This window comes from Limulus polyphemus, unplaced genomic scaffold, assembly GCF_000517525.1.
Source record: "Limulus polyphemus unplaced genomic scaffold, Limulus_polyphemus-2.1.2 Scaffold104, whole genome shotgun sequence".
Taxonomy (NCBI): domain Eukaryota; kingdom Metazoa; phylum Arthropoda; class Merostomata; order Xiphosura; family Limulidae; genus Limulus; species Limulus polyphemus.
This window is the reverse complement of record NW_013665714.1, coordinates 300,322-314,443: the sequence shown is the minus strand read 5'-3', so window position 1 is coordinate 314,443 and position 14,122 is coordinate 300,322.

Genomic DNA, 14,122 nt, shown 5'->3' with positions numbered 1-14,122 from the left:
CTTATCTCATCTTTATGATGTGAGTGTATGAATATTATGTATACTTATCAAACAACTCACATGCCCTACAGCAGCATCAACATAAAACTGTATTCAAAACTCTTAAGAATTCACAAATCGGAGACATCTTCACTTATTTTTGACGGACTTACTATCCTATTTCTATTTTAATATCGATGTTTCTTTAAGTTAAATTTATATTTAGAAATGCACATAATCTATACTGATAAATCTGTATTGCGAAATTACCGCCTATTCACTAAACTTGTAGAAAATTCTCGAGTGTAAGAATCAACAATAGATGTGTGTACGTGAACACTGGTGTATCGTTTATATTGTTGCTTAAGCTGAAATTTCGAGAAACTCTCCTCACGCCTATAAATATAACCAAAGCGACGCGCCAAAACACAGTATTTATTATTGGTTTGCTGTAGTTGGTGTGCTATAAACCGCGGAAGTTATATCTGTGATTGTTATAACGTTTATTAATCGGGAACTTCAGATGTTTGACCAGGAACGTTTATTGATTTTGAACATTACAAACCATTTAACTTCAGCGGATTCACATCGGACATTAGTGTTTTTACGAAAACATTATATAACTTCATCGGTGGAAAACTCGGCGTGTGTGGCTGGTAAAATACGAAAACCACAGTTAAGCGAACTGTATCTACATCTACTCAAAATTAATTCGCTTATTGTGAACCCTCGATAAGATATCAAGGAAGTTCCAGAACAGATAGAGGACTCAATACTGTTTGTAAGTTTGTAAAACCTTTGTATATAGATCAATATTTGTAAATACCGTTATTGTTTGTATATTAAAATATATTTGTATTAAAAAACTGTGTATATCAATTCTGTTGGCAAATATCATAAATTGGACACATATCGACATTTACTTAATTTCTAAATCTAAATTATCATTTAACTCAGTTTCAGGCTATTTGAAATTATAATACTTTACGTAATAATTTGGAGACTCGTCCGGGATAAATTGTAATATGTAACACTTGTGAAAAGAAAATTAGATCCCATTTATTCAAGTATACATACATCTGATGCAAAAATACGTTTCTTTATTCAAACATTAATCTTTTTGCTAAATAACTTAACACTAATTTTACTGAGATCGGTGTGCGTCCTTTGAAAATCAAGACAGTTACATTCGGTTCAGAGAATAACTCTTTTAAATTGAAAACGATGTAATAAAGACAATTTAAGTATAGGTTCGTCGGGAAGTAATTCCGACTTTGTCGTCAGAAGGAGCAAGTAATCCATCAAGTACAAGCATGATGGAATCTTTTGCTTATTTTTTGTCAGCCTATCTTTAATCCACTGATTGAAGTAGAAAAAAACGAGAGAAGCATACTGCAATCACTTGGACAGACTTCAAAATACCGTTACGAGTGATTCGCTCAGGCTGCTACACTTCAGAAGCTAAATACCAACGTAAAACAAATTAAATTCATACACATACAACTGCTATATAAAAAGTTTCTTGTTGTTTGCTTATATATATATATATACCGTATAAATAAATACTACAAATGTAAGAACATCTTTTGATCAACAGCTTAACTAGTTATGATTCTAAACAAATAAAGAAGTACTTTTTGAAATATGAAATGATGTCTTATCATGTTTAATTGAGTAATATTTCACTAGAGAAACTGTAGCCCAGCAAATTTGTATCTAAAACTATAGTAAAATTATCTAAAAAGCCATACTACTTAATATACTGTGTTTCATAAAAACTTGATCTTTGTGATTGAAATGTTTATTTTTTATATGACAGATATTACTTTGTAAGCAGTGTGTGTGTTTTCTTACAGCAAAGTCACATCGGGCTATCTACCGCGTCCACCTAGGGGAATCGAACCCCTGGTTCTAGCGTTGTAAATCCGAAAACTTACCGCTGTCCCACCAGGGTACTTTTTAAGCAGACTAACATTGTCTTAAAGAGAGAATATAATTAAGAAATTTTAAAGGGGGGGATTTTTTATAACCCCACTGAGTTTTTCGAAGTTGATTCCCGATTTTTGTACATTCTAACATTAAATTGTATTTTAGATATCATCAAACTTCGAGAGATACTGGGAAATCGTGGGCCAATAGCACCTTATGCTAGTAATGTATTGAACTATTGTTTTAACTAAGTTAATAACGTTATGCTAGTAATGTATTGAACTATTGTTTTAACTAAGTTAATAACGTTATGCTAGTAATGTATTGAACTATTGTTTTAACTAAGTTAATAACGTTATGCTAGTAATGTATTGAACTATTGTTTTAACTAAGTTAAAAACGTTATGCTAGTAATGTATTGAACTATTGTTTTAACTAAGTTAATAACGTTACATTTGAAAAGATAGTAGATTGTTGACCCTAAATTGCTTTAAAATGAAAACTATTTTGAGTTAAAATTTTCTGTTCAAATTCAAGGTCTTCATGATGATTTTATAATAAAAACTTGATTGTATCATATTATAAAAAGTTTATCCATAAATTTGCAATAACGTGAGGTCCAACAGTTGTACAAGTTCGTTTTACGAACAGATTCAGGGCTATTGTACTAGGCTACGCTTGTTAGCTTTTCATGTTGATGAAGGTGAAAAAAGCAGGAAAAGAGTAAAACGTATGTATCTCCTGCATTTGGTAACGGAATAATGTACTAAAGTAGAACTTCTACAGATGAATGTTTGACATTAGTGGAGCACGAACGTCAGTAGAAAACATAGAATGTATGAATGTTGAGTTGGCTATCGCCTACACGTTCTTCATTTTGTCGCTCGCGCTTTGTTAAAACCTGAATCCGCACACAACACCACTGTTGGTGCGTGAGCAAACCATATAGAATGCTTTCTCGTAGTTACAATTACTTGTAAGATTTGATCTTCCACATAACCTCCATCAGTTTCTGGATACATTGCGCATGCACTTTACACGATTAATTCAATGTCTTCTTCACCACGTAGTTCAATGACAAGGATTGAGTTTGTTTTAAATACTAAATAAATGAAAATGGCTGATGAACTGGTGATTAAAAGACGATTCGATCCACTTGTTGTATTTTTATAAAACCTGTAGATGATGCGGTAAGCTGTATAGCCCGAAACTCAGTCTAATCAACATTTCACCATGTAAGTTGTTTATTTCAAAACCACTGTTAACCGTTTGTTACTTCCTATATATTTTGAACAACGTTAACTAATATCTATGGAGGCACATCATTATAAACTACCGACATTTGGATCCTACTGTTGTATTTTTATAAAACCTGTAGATGATGCGGTAAGCTGTATAGCCCGAAACTCAGTCTAATCAACATTTCACCATGTAAGTTGTTTATTTCAAATCCACTGTTAACCGTTTGTTACTTCCTATATATTTTGAACAACGTTAACTAATATCTATGGAGGCACATCATTATAAACTACCGACATTTGGATCCTACTGTTAATATAGTGGTATCAATTATTTACTCACATTCATTTTAGAGCAGAAGAACATGAAATAAAATACTAAATAACATAACAAACAATATTCATTGGGCGTCTCTGGAAACATGTAATTGCTCGGAACAATGACTTTTGACAACATAACACATCACGACTACAGCGTGTTTCACATGTTACAAGAAAACTAGCGCAATGGAATACATAAATGTGGGAGCAGTTTTGTGACGTAAGATCTTGAGTGGGATCTGGGTTAAGACGTTTATTCTCGCATTTCCTATGCTGACAATTATCATTTGACGTAAACTACAGAATCAAAACATCTGAAAACAACTAAATGTTGCGTAAAAGAAACAAAGAGTGTGATTAAAATGTTACAATATTCAAGAACAAATATACATATAAACTCTGACCTGATCTAATCTACTTAACCATTTTAATTAGCACCATTCTTAAATTTACTGATCATTGAACTAAGAATGGAATACACATTTCTAAATTAACTGGTCTCATACAGCAAAACAATTATTAAAACGTGCTTCTCATTATCCAACCGAGAAATTTCTGCCAGACTTAATTCATATTTTAATCTAGACAACAGCTGTATCGACCCATGAAGGTCAAAGATACCTCTATATGTGGAGGAGTATGTTTTTCTGAATTTAAAATATATATATACTATTAAACATTATATCACGTGATTCTGTTTGAATCCAATATAGGAATCCAAATAGAATCCCTTTTATTTTTGCCTTTCTTTTCTTTAAGATATCATTTTCTTGAATTATAACTTAGTTGGCTTACAAGTTCTTGACATTTAAAAATTTAACTATTTACGTTGTCATTTTATGTTTCTCAGCAACTAAGAAATCCTAAACAATCGATGTATATTTTAAACAGCTATGATTTTTTTTGTTTAATGTAACACGTCAAAGAACAAAAAATAGAAAAAAAAACAACACTGGATTAAATCAACTCGCCTATCTGTATAAAGTTTAAACTATCTATCATTCAGCACCAACAATTTTATGAAGAAAAAACTTATCTCTTGGAAAAAAGAACATACATGAAATATTCAGCAATATCCCAATATTTGTTTGTTTTCTCCACAAGAAAAATATAAGCTTTATGATATTGGTTTAGAAGAATGTATCGATCGAGCTAAAATTCGATCAAAGGTTTGGCCTAAATCTGATTTAGTATTGAATAAACGTTCTTTGTTGTTCCAAATAAAGACTTTCAATTAAATTCAAAAATTATTAACCTAGGTCGTGGATAATTTTTATTACACCAACATTATTTTTTATTTTCTACATAAACTAGAAGAAAATTCCGTATTCTCTAGTTGTTATTTTACTATTGTTTTCTAGTCATTATCAAAGAATGATCGCAAACTATACAATACTGTTATTTAAATCTCAGAAGAATAGTCGTTTCTTGTTATTAAGATGTGTTACAATTGGCTTCTGTGTTGCTAAAAATTTAATATTTGATTTTTTTGTATTTACAACATCCAGCAATAGAAATATTTTCTGGTATTAAGGTTTCAATAAAACGCATAACCTTAAAGTGTCCTCATACAAATATCAAAGTTTCCACGAGTTTAAGAAAATATCAATGCACATATTATTTTGATGATAAACTTGTTTTGTGTGTTAAAATATTTCTATAAAGTAATGGCTGTGTATTGATATATATATATATATATGCAAGTAAAAAAATTAAAGAGTTTCCATCAACCAATAAAAATTCAATTCAATTATTTAAATAAAATAGTAATAATTTCAGGAAGTTCGTGGTAGATCATCCAGTATCTTCTTCCAAGATATACTAAATATCTTCATGTTAGGATATTTTTAACAATCCTCACTGGTTACATGAAGATGACTAAAGTGTAGACAAATAACTTTAAAATGTTTTGACAAGTTAATATTTTATAACTTCTCCTCAAGTCAGTTTTTACAGATTAATTTTCTTAAGTTAAAACAATATTAAAGTTAATTATAAATAATACATTTTATTTATTTCAGCAATTTGTTGCAGTTGCGTCACTCGAAGCACTGCCTCGTGAAGATATACTCGATTTTTATGTGAAAAAATAAATCGATTCAGTAAAAAGTTCTTGAGTCACCAAAGACACAAAAACCTACGTCTTGTAGTAATAACGTCTATTGTGCACAAAAACGTAAATCTAGTATTTTGAAGGCAGCATTATTCAAAAAGTTAGTTATCCTGTAACTAGCTATAAGACAATAGCGTATACTCTTTTCTTTGACAGGACAAAAAATTGCTATCCCATAAAGTTGGTTCATCTGTATTTTATAACGAAGTCACGTGAATAGAGCGGAAAAATGTATCATACACTCACTTTAAATCATACTGTTGCGTCATCGAGGTCACGTGACTGGTGTGGCGCCCTCTAGTTTCTAGAACTATCTTGTTCCTTCAGGAATGCTCTAGTATTTACTAGATAGGGTAGGCTGGTATATATAAGAGGGGGACAACGTGACGCGGTAATGTGTGTATAGACAGTGAGTAATTGAACTGCAGTCAGAGAGCACGAGAGACGTTACAGCGTTTGTTTAGCGCGATTGTTGAAGTTGAGTGTATCGGTAAAGTTATATTCGGAAAGAATAAACCAGTTTTATTAAGAAAGGACTTGTGTCGCTTAAGTTTCGTCGGAACGAAGTTACGGAAAATCAATTAACAAACGGAGACGTAACAATACGTTGCAAAAACAAAGCTAACTTGGTTCACCAATAATATTTCATGAAACAAAATTTCAACAAAACAACAAGTTTCAGGAATGAAGCCTATACCCAAGTTAGGTTAGGTGTTCTTAATTTATTATTATTCAGTGTCAGTCTATAACTTTATATTCTGAGTTGATGAAAACACGATCGTATATTACTTGCTTCGTTCCGAGAACAAGATTTGTATGTTATCCAATCAGCTTCCTTTTAATAGACAAAACTGACTCTTAAATCCATACCGTAAAAAAAAAAAAAAAAAATTATTAGAAAAATATATGAACTTGTTGTAATTAATTTTAATTTCTATTCATCCTTCAATAATGAGGATATAAGATACAAATAAAACTTGTTTAATGACTTTATAGTACATCCAGCGATTTACGATTCGTGTATTTAGATGTCAGATTGGGAAAATATGTACAAAGTTTATATATATACATAACAAAAAAGTGACCCAAACTAGAACTTAATTATATGCTACATGTCAATACTTGCAGTCTTATTTACTTACTCACTCTTCATTATTTATAGCTTGTTTTAACTGAAAAAGTCTCTTATTTACTTACTCACTCTTCGTTATTTATAGCTTGTTTTAACTGAAAAAGTCTTATTCCTTTGTTTCGAAGTTGTACCGTGATAAAAGCGATGATGGAATTTCTTTTAAATTTATCCTATTTTTTTCATGGAATTTCAAAACATTAGCATATGGTGTTTTTTGAGGAAATAATTGACTAAACCGATTAGATAGAAAATATAAAGAAATTACTCTGCCTCCCAGAACGGAGTTTTTTAACTGCGCTCCTCCTTACACCCACCCATACCATTTATCACAGTATCGAATTATATTTTCATATGCGTTTCCATAGGAACGGCCTTTCTTTATAACCAAACAAATTAGTCACATATAAATATATTTATACTTGCATGTTGTACACATGCGTATATTTGTATATAAATATATATATACACTTACAAAAAATAGATCTATGCATACGTATTCTCATTTTGTTTAAAAGAAAGACTTTATAATACTGCTAGCTTTCGAGGAATTATATATCATTATTGTTGTCCAGCTATGTCATTATATCACGAAACGTTTGTGTATATATTCCCTAAATTGACTTTAATCATTTTTTTTAATTGTCATGCGAACGTTTTATTTCTCTCGTACACAATATTGTGTTTTGTTGGTTAATAACAATTGACTGTATCCATTGTGTTTTTGAGTGAAAAAAATTCAGATAATCTATACATTACTGTTGGACAGATTAAATCATGGTATACATTAAAATGTTTCTATACTCTTTCTGTAATTTCTGTGTCAAAAATAAACGTATTCATGTCATAAAACATATTTTAACACTTAATCTCACCTATTAAACATCGTCCCCCCACCCCCACCCCCCAGTGGCTCGGATGTAAGTTTGCAGGCTCACTACGCTAGACTCATGATGGAAAGAACACAGATTGCTTTTGCATTGCCTTGCTATCATTTTACACAGCCTTTACACGTGTGTTTTCCTTGCACCCCTCTTGCTATCAATTTACACAGCCTTCACACGTGTGCTTTCCTTGCACCCCTCGGGGATCAAATTATTTGAAATTACAAAATAACACATATTATTAAAATTGTCTACTAAGGTCAATTTTTAAAAAAAAAGCCAAATGACTATGTAAATTTTGGCAAAAAAATCGATAAAAGCTCATAATAAGTAACGCAAGTATTATTTTTAACGTTTACATCCAATATCTTATTGATATTTCCTTTATTTCGATACCTTAGAAACGCGTATACAGTTTCATAAATAATATATATAGATATATATCAAAAACTGAGCCAAATTTAGGCCACACGCACAGATAAAAAGATATACACTTATATTAGCAATCACACTAACTTTGCCTCTCAGTGGCTCAACGGTATGACGACTTATAACTGAAACCTGTGAGCACGGCATAGATAGCCCATTGTGTAACTTTGTTCTTAATAACAAACAAACACTAATTTAGCGCCACTTTAAAATATTCGCGAACATTTATATTTATTTGATAGAACACAATATGCTTGAAGCCACCAACAGTAGTAATATTTTACGTTTTTTTTCCATGTAAGTATTTTATCTTGTAGGCTTTTATTTATATACCAAACCTGAGAAATAATGCTTCGAAACTTGATAGGCGGATTTTTGCAGCAGTTTTTATAAAACTTTGGACTTTCAAATAAATATGCTAGATCTTTAGTTATCAAATGTGAAATTAGCTTATTATAAACTATCTTCGGTTCTTCAATTAGGAGGCATTCCGAACTAGAATAACATAATATATTTTCCAATATTAGCTTACTTATATGTTTCAGCAGTCTTAAGAGAACGTCTCTTTGGCGAGCTGAACAGTGTTATCGATTTCCGCGTCTTCAGTTGATTATGCTGGTGAACATTCATTATGTTGAAACTACGTAAATCCCGCATGGCCTGTTTACTACAAGTCTTGTCTCTTCGCAAATTATCGGAAATGAAATAACGTCTGGTGGCCAATTCTTGGAACTATCATAATTACTAATGGCTTTACGTGGATAAGACAAAGTTGACATATAAAAATGCATTGCGAATACTTCCAAAACTTACATATTCAGAGTCATTAAACTTCATTTGCAGTAACTTACCAAACTAGCATGAAGTTATAAACCAATCATACAAATAGTTGTTGTAACATATTATAGGTACAGTTGTATTATGAATGTGATACATCATATCCTCGTTCGTAGTTACGTTTAATGTTGTTTATCTGTTTGTATGCATGTCCACTCGGAATATAATTAGTAATTATCAGTGTTCCATCTTAAAGCTTCTTTGAAATACAATATTTTGAGGCGTAAGGACAAAGTTAAATTTACTTCTAATATTTTAAACGAAATATATCTGTCCATAAGGTACTACTTGAAAAGGAAAGAGTGATTATACCCTCAACTAAGCCTCGTGAAGATTCTTAGGTTAACTTGATGTATGTAGAGAAAGCTTTTTATTCATAATCAATGTAGAAACTGGAATGCATAAATTTTTGATTAGTTACTGAAGATACAGCTTAGAAAGTTCTGAGATTTAATGTTAATACTTTGTGCTTGACAGTAATACATCTAAGAGTAATTTGCATCGGAAAGTGTATGTATTCAAGCTTAAAATGTCATATAAAAAGACGACTTTAGCTGGTTAAAAAAATATATATACCATAGCTAGCGCCATGTTTCGTCGTACTTTTCACTTTTTTTATCCTGGCCAGATTCCTTCGACCACCAATACATTCTTCATCAGAGCCCAAGCATTATATCAGAAGCTTGAATAGAAAAAGAATTGCGCAAATTACTCACATGTTTTATTGCAATACTTAAGACTTTTTTAAACGTAAATATTAAAAGGCGGCAAATAACATATTTTCACAAATGTGTGCAATTTTCTGAATTTTATCTTTAAATTTTTCATTTCTTAGAGTCGAATTGGTAAAGTTCCTAAACGAAATTTATGAGCACATATGAAGCCTTAAATTGAATAACTGATATCAACTAAAACTGATAAGCTGCTCCTTTCTTATGTATTAAATAGCAAAATATTGCTAAAACTAATGAGAAAGTAGATTTGTATATTACATTACACCATTTAAAAAAAATTCTTTCAGGGCCTGGTACTTAGGGTGCTCGAATTACGATGTACAGGTCGCGAGTTAGAATCTCGTCACCGAACATGCCCTCCATTTCAGCCGTGAGAACATTTTAATGTGACGGTCATTCAAGTTTTTCAATGATAAAATAGTAGCGCGAGAGTTGGCGGTGAGTGGTGTTTACTAGCTGCTTTTCCTCTAGTCTATCACTTTTAAATTAAAGTAGCTTTGAGCAAAACTCAACAAACAAATTATTTAAAGGATTTTTTTGTTCCCTTCATCGACATCGAACTAGTTAAAAAAAATAGCACAAAGCACATAATAATGATTAAAGCACACAAACGTTTATTTTTTCTGATTTATTTATTAATCCTGTTTCATTTCTACAAACGCTCATGACGTTTCGCTTGGTAGCATTCAAACCAAATTAGTATATTAATAATTTTGTCTACGATTTGTTTGTTTGTAGTTAAGCACAAAACTACAGAATGGGGTATCTGTGCTCTGTCCACCACGGGTATTGAAACCCAGTTTCTAGACATACCGCTGTGCCACTGGGGGAAATTAACATTAATTATAACTGTTCGTCTAGTGTATCCTTTCACTTCTCCAAACAGAACAAGGTTTTTGTATGGAGAATTCAACTTTTGCAACGATAAAACTTTTGTTGATACAAAACGATAATAAAAAATGGTTTGGCATTAATATGCTTGTAAACAAAAACCGTTTGTAATTTTGTATTTAAGGCAAAACAACTAAAGTTTTGAACTTCTAAGATATTTCTAATTTACTTTCTGAATATGTCATAGTAATTTTGACATGAAAGAGTCTAAGCCTAAAGACTAATCAGGTTATAATGTATGACTTTTAATTTAGCCTATTGTATTTAAGGACGAAGTATAGGAATCCCCAAGACAAATTTCCTTGGTTTTGTAATTCTGAATACCAATGCTTTTCTCTTCATGAAACAGTAACTTGCGCGAAAAAGGCTACTTATCGATCTATACATCTTCTGCGCTTCCTCTAAGCTTAACACTGCTTTCACCAGCTTGCATGCCAAAACTCTATTACGTTTTACCATTTTGAGGTGTGTTTTTTTTTCTAAAGTTTGAATGTTAGACTTCACTAGGTCGTAAGTAGTTTTGCTAAATTAATTAGGTATCTATTATGTCAAAAATTATATTTCTAGTATTTTTTGATAATCAAGTCAAATCTTTTTAAAGAATCCTTAAATAAACTACCATCTTACGATATAGATAAAAAATTAGTTATCTTACCATTAAATGTATGCTTAAAATTGAGTTGACATTTATCTTACATTACGTCAGCTTTGTGGGCGTTATTATAAAATACTGGTTGCTGAAGTTGCCTTGCTCAGTAACAAGAACGTAGCTTGGCTTGATTTTTCCTTGGTTTAAATTGTTAAAGGCGAAGGAAAGTCGTAGCCTAATACGCTACAAATCGACAGTATGAAAACTAACAAGTTGCGTTGACTCTGGTCCTTTCTTGTAAACTACACTTCGTACATTCTGTTAATGGACTAGCTCGAGGAGAGCGAGCGCTGTAAATCTATTTAACCAAGTTGTTTTTTCTTCTGCTAAAAGGTTTACATTTCTCCTCAAACGTTTCGAAATATCTGGAACCATGCCATAGAAAACTCAAGATAAAAATAAGTAAAATCAATGTACAAACGTTTCTTTCAGGGATACCATTTCTTATGCAACGAGTAGATTTTAGTGTCCTTGCCATAAACTGGAAAGTCAAATTAGAGATTTTGTTCAAAACTTCCCTTCCAAAGTAACAAATTTATCGACCCCCAGTGGCACAGCGGTATGTCTGCGGACTTACAACGCTAGAATCCGGATTTTGATACCCGTGGTGGGCAGAGCACAGATAGCCCATTGTGTAGCATTGTGATTAATTACAAACAAACAAACAAATTTATCGTTAAGCTCGAACACAGTTATTTTATGTGTATTTTATAATTTTCTATTTAATAGCCAATCAGGAATGAGTATTAATTCTTTCTCATTTTCTAAATGAAAAATCCAAGGTATTATAACACTTTACACATTAAACTTCATTTCGATACATTTCTTTCTGATTGGTTTTATAGTGTCAAGTAATATTCTTAACACAGAATAAAACTTTAAAAATGAATAACTGTTACCAATATTTATGCACTATGCTTTGCTTACTAATATATCTTAATGAGCAAAGTGGAATATCAACTATTAAAAACATCTGCAATTATATGCGAGTAATCATTAAATAGTCTTATTAAATACTTCATACTTCTCAAGTTTGGATTCAGTCAATTGTCGTTTTTATATAATCCTAGTGTTAGAAAACAATTCAAAGCCTTCAGTCTACAACCTGTTATTCAGAAAGATTTAAACAGCTCACAGTGGATAAGACATAAAACAAAAAGCTAACAGACTTTGTCACTAGTAAGATGTTTGGGAAATGTTCAACTGATTACGCAGAAACTTCCAGTATAATCAGCGTCCATCTGCTTCCTGAAAAAAGGTACTTCAGAAATACTATATTATATATTATTTCCAGTGTATGGAACATCAAAAGTTTGTATTTACGACTCTCTCCGTCTAAGCAGCATACGTCGTGAAACAATGCAGAACAAAGCATTTTGTTATTACATGTCACAAACATTGGCAAACTTCCAAAACATTCGTGATAGAAACACTTTCTAGTGTTTCAGCTTCGTAAGTTCCAGATACTACTATCGTTACACATGTTACGCACGATAATGATATAGTCGTAGCTTCCGAAGTTCCAGATACTACTATCACTACACATGTTACACACGATAATAATCTAGTCGTAGCTTCCTAAGTTCAATGTACTACTATCGTTACACATGTTACACACGATGATTATTTAGTCGTAGCTTCCGAAGTTCAATGTACTACTATCGTTACACATGTTACACACGATAATAATATAGTCGTAGCTTCCTAAGTTCAATGTACTACTATCGTTACACATGTTACACACGATGATTATTTAGTCGTAGCTTCCTAAGTTCAATGTACTACTATCGTTACACATGTTACACACGATGATTATTTAGTCGTGGCTTCCTAAGTTCAATGTACTACTATCGCTACACATGTTACACACGATGATTATTTAGTCGTGGCTTCCTAAGTTCAATGTACTACTATCGCTACACATGTTACACACGATGATTATTTAGTCGTGGCTTCCTAAGTTCCATATACTACTGTCACCACTCGTTACACACGGTGGTCATTTAATCGTTTACTTTATCGATGTTTGACTAATTTTCAATCAACATCTCGTGTTATTTCCTGAAATATGACTAGCGTTTCGTTTTAAAGAAAATATAAAATTTGTTTAGTCACTTTCACAATACTAAAGACATCAATAACCACACAAATGTAATCCACGTTTTCTAGGTGAGAAATTAGAAAATCAGAAAATAAAATATATTGATATAATTTGAAAAGAAAATATAAACAAAATACTTTGAAATCAGTTTTATATTCATTAGCAATTTTTGTTTTGTTTCTTGGTTCACTTTGATGAAAAAGTTTATAAATGCATATATATATATTTTTATTATTGCCTCTTTCTACATTTTTAAAATTCATAAGACTAAACAACTAAACTTACATGTTTACTGTTTCACATTACAAATAAATTATAATTCCTTTGTCCATTTCTCCATGTTCATTGTAGTTGTATGAATATTAATTATTACTAACAAATCCCACATAATATCTTTATTTCCAAGATTTTGGGGTAATAGCAATTATTGACACATGAGAAGAGGATGACTTTCAATATTATCTTATCTATTAACATGATGAAAGATTAAATTGTAATTACTACTTTAGTTTGATAAAAGGTTTCGCCAATATGTAAAATTCTGGAGATTTTTTATTTGCTACAGGACAAAGCAATTCACAAAATTATATTATTAAGTATTCTAAGCGCCTACTCGTTAACGACATTTGTATATTTTTCTGTGATCGAAACTAAGGTTTTGCTTTTCTTGCATTAGTCATGAACTCAGATATTAATTACAATTTTCTTTTTAACCCATATTCTAGGGTAAAATGTTGAAAACACATTAATGAAAGAACTGTTACGCTTTATAAAAAATATCGAATGATAAGCCTGGTAAAAATATATGTAAAACGATCTAAATAATTGTTTTTATTTTAAATTTTTTGTGTAAAAGTAACACAAAGGTCTGTCTGCATATAGTTCTCT